The sequence below is a fragment of the Sander vitreus genome, chromosome 8, assembly GCF_031162955.1.
Source record: "Sander vitreus isolate 19-12246 chromosome 8, sanVit1, whole genome shotgun sequence".
Classification (NCBI taxonomy): domain Eukaryota; kingdom Metazoa; phylum Chordata; class Actinopteri; order Perciformes; family Percidae; genus Sander; species Sander vitreus.
In genome coordinates, this window is record NC_135862.1 from 20,992,398 (window position 1) to 20,996,718 (window position 4,321).

The following is a 4,321-nucleotide window of genomic DNA, read 5'->3' on the forward strand; positions in this document are numbered from 1 at the left end:
GGTGTATTACAGCAACACAAGACCGTGCCAGTCAGTGATACTTCAGAATACAAGAATTTTCATGTAGGTATGAAAAACACAAACGGAGAGGTAACAGTTCACTGTATGTTTGTGTTTCCCACGCTGAATTGTCAAAACAAACAGAAGGGAAGCTTGAACCAAAATATGAATTAGGGAAGATGTGAGTGATGCTGATACAATTGAATGTGACATTGTTCCCGAAACTACACAAAGACAAATACACATTCCATCATATGGCTTACACGCACACAAATATGCACACACACATACACACACAGTGAGCCTCTTAAAGCCATAGACCAGAGAGTGATAATTATGCGTGTAAATTCCAGGCTCCCTCTCAGCAGCTCTGCTGGCTGGTGTTGAGAGTGGCGTCCTACTGGCCCCGCTGGTAATGGTAACGCACATAGAGCCAGCTGCCACTGCTTCAAGCCCCCCTATCATACACTTTTATTGCAATGCTGAAGTGTTGCCATAATCCCGTATACAAAAATGTGAAGATAAATGTGTGCATTTGGGTTGGTGTGTGAGTACCAATGAGCACCCGTGAACATGGACACAATGGTGAGGAAGCACGCGGTCATGAGACTCATGTAGATGCAAGTTGTAAGTGTCTAAGACTTTTAGAAGACTTTTATTTAATCAATGTAAAGCAATACAATATTATAATGGAATGTTATGTGCAGGGAGAGGAAAAAAAGACCCAAAAGGGGGGCTTATTTATTACCTCTTCCTCCAAGACAGTCCCAACTCATGGTCCACTTACTATTTTTTTTTTCTGGAGCTGCACAAAAAAGACACCAACAATAATGTGTTAATGGAGTAAAAAAGGATGGTGCTGGTGAGATTTAAAAATCCCAATATCGCTTATAAAAACATCTCAACAAGAAAAGAAATAAAATACATTAGCACATGATGTAGAAGAAAATAGAAAAAAACCCAATTATTATATGTGCCAACAAAAAAATAAAGACACACCAGATACAGTATATACATATTTTACACGGTCTTCATCAGTGGTTAGAGATTGGTCAAAACTCACTTTGCTGACGAACACTATGTACAATGGTTGAAAGCTTCAGAAAAAAAACATAGTACGAGGCCCTTGAGTTGGCATTATGCACAATGCCAATTATATTAGTTATGGCATTGAGAAAACAAAAATAGAAAACAAGTACGAGTTAAGTATTTTAAAACTATTTTGTTGGAAAGAATATGTTATTTTCAGACATATATTAATTGAAGCTACTTTACACTATGTTGCAGTATAAAAAAAGTTGGGGTACAAAAAAGAATATTACAGAATATAAAGACAGTGTTTTTGCACAACTTACTTTCCTAATTGCGTCAATAGATTGTCATATGAATGCTCTTGGACAACATGGATATTCTGAAAATACAATATTGACTCCATTGTATTTTCAGAATATCCATGTTCTTGTGCCGCCTTGGTAAGGCACTCTTAAATTGTTGCAGATGCTTTCTTTCACTTTCATGAGTGGTACATCTTTCTCTGAGGAGCCATCTTTGGGAAGGAGATGAAAAAGATAGCTTGTCTTTTGTTATACAAATGAAACTGTTGCATTGGTAGAAAACTTTGCAGTAAACCAACACAAGTGGCAGGAGTTTCATGCATGTTTCTGCTCTTCATATCATTTCATGAATTTGGCCATAGTGCAATGACAGATTTGGTGTACTGCACATACACTTTTTCTCTGTTTGCCTATTGTGAATTATATCTTATATCATTTTATTTAACACTTCTTTGAACTTGTCAGTCAAGCTGATTACATTTAGAAAGAACAATATCGCCATATGTAATTGCAGCCAGTGCCTTTACTACTGTCAGAGACCAAGTTCCCCTGTCATGTCTGATCATTCCAAAGGTTATGCAGTTAAACCCCTCATGAAAAATAAAAAATGGATGAGGTACACTATATAGCCGGTGGTAAGCAGACAATGAACATCCATCCATGCATTCATTTATATCAATATACACCCACAATAATGAGGTGCCATAAAATGACCAAGCTGACCTCCTCCTTCCTTCAATGATCATCCCATGAAGTCCTCCATGAGGTCAGCACCACCACCACAACCACAGAAAGAGGTTTTTCCTCCTTCGTTTTCTCCCATGGGAATTACAGCAGCATGTTTCCCTTCTTGCCAAATGTTTATTCTGGTAGGCATGGTGGTGGTGTGATATCTGAAGTGCAATGAGCTAAGACTGCCGTGAACACATTCCCTGACTGATGAATGTTAAGCATGTAGGTAATTTGAGTGCTGCTAAACCACACCTCTGAGCTGCTGTGCATCTCACTTAGCTGTTTCCTAAATACATAGCGAAAATGGTGCATGACAAACATCAGGCTGAATTCACATCTGCATCTTAAAGCAGGGTGTCTGGAATGCTGAAAGGAAGAACGCAATTTATTGAACACAGCTCATGTCTGGCTGGGCAGATGGCAATCACATAATGCAACTATTTTAGCATCAGAGTGGCAAGCAGAAATCAGCTGGTTTAGTCTTGGAGGTGACTAAGAGGCGCAGAGAGGGATTTGAGAGCTCTGTGGCGACTGGCCTGGTCTAACCTGGCCTGTACCAAGCTGTCAGCAAAGATGCAGATGACAAACACAGGAGAGTGAAGGAGAGGCGGGTGGTGGTGTTGTGGGGGTGGGGGGGTGCTCTGCTTCCTGTTACATCATCTGTGGCTGACAGACAGTGCGGCAGACTTATCTGTCTGTGGTCTCTGGTGGCATTTGTCTGGACTAGCAGTGAGTCACACTTTCTGTTTACCTCAACATGAACCCATCCCTGAAGCTTCTCATTCGCCATCCGTGAGGGCCGGTAGCAGGGTGGCTTCCTCCCGTGGGTTCGCATGCGATGCCAGGAATGTGCTGTGCCCACACCTTGCTAAACCATGACACCTTTCCTGTGGTGTAGGAGCCCGTTCCTTTCAAGAAGCTCTCAGCTGGAACCAGTAGAGTAAATTTAGCCCTTCTACTGTAGCCACTCTTCCTCTGGAGCAGACTTAAGTCAAACAGTGTTGAAAATACTGTTCTAGTGTTTGTTTTTGCCTGCTGAGGTGCCAGATTTGTTGGATTTGCCACACAGGACAATAAGTAAATCCAAGGCTGTTTAGACAAGCACAGGAAAGTGCTTGGAAGAATGTTTATTACACTTTTCAATGACAACTTATCTGAATTGACCTGATGTGGCAAACCACAGCCACCTGGGTCTCTATGACTGTTTAAATAAACACAAGTCTAATATCAGGTCTCCTCTGTAGAGCAGATTTACATAGTGTGTTCTCATGTTGGCCCTGAGAGCTGTAATGGAAGAGGGAAGCTTCCGCACATTAACATTTACTTATTTACTTTATTATTACTAGTGCAGGTTGTTGGAGACAGGATGATGTTCTCAAGTAGGGACAAACCACTTGCCACCATGAAAGTAAATTCTTCAGTATATCTACCACCACAAATGTAGAGACAAATGTATAACACTTCAGAAAATAAAGCATTTGTTGCATGTCACACTGTGTTATGTTAACATAAGATACAGCTACATAATTACTGTACCGACATGAGAGTGGTGTCGATTTTCTCGTCTAACTTTTGGCGATGAAGCAAATATGTGTATTCCCCCAAAATGTAGAATGATTCATAACAACAAAGTTATTAATAGAGCGAAGAATAGAATTGAAATATTGAATTATAGCTCCATTAAAATAAATGTTTCTGTACAAAATAAATGAGACTTTTGACGATGGAAAATGGCAGTACCCAGGCCACACACCTCTGTCTCATCGCATCACTAGCACATTAGTAGTCTCCCCTCCTCCCTGCACTGCCTGCAGTGGCTGCTTGGCAGAGTCTCTTGTGACCCCCCATGAGCAAGTTCAACATTAACCAATGATGACAACATCCTCAACTGGTCAGGAAGCCCCATCAGTGGGACACAAACTCAGATTAGTGGCTCATCCCTGGTGAAAAGAGCCCCTGGCACTTTGCCCTGGCTTCCAAATGTAAACCAGCAGTGCTCTTGTGAGCCCCACCTCCACCTCCGCCAGACAACTACCTCACCACATTTTTTCAATTACATAGAAGATGGCATGCAAAATAATGTTGGAGATCAGCATCAAATATGTATATGTGTATATATTTTCGTATAGGAAAATTTCCAAGAATACCCAACTCTAGCCTTGATTCACTGGAAGCTCTTATTTTGTAACTAAAATCTGTGCAACTGTATCCCCCTCACCTATCTTCAGCAATCTGCTTCTCCATCTATCTATCTC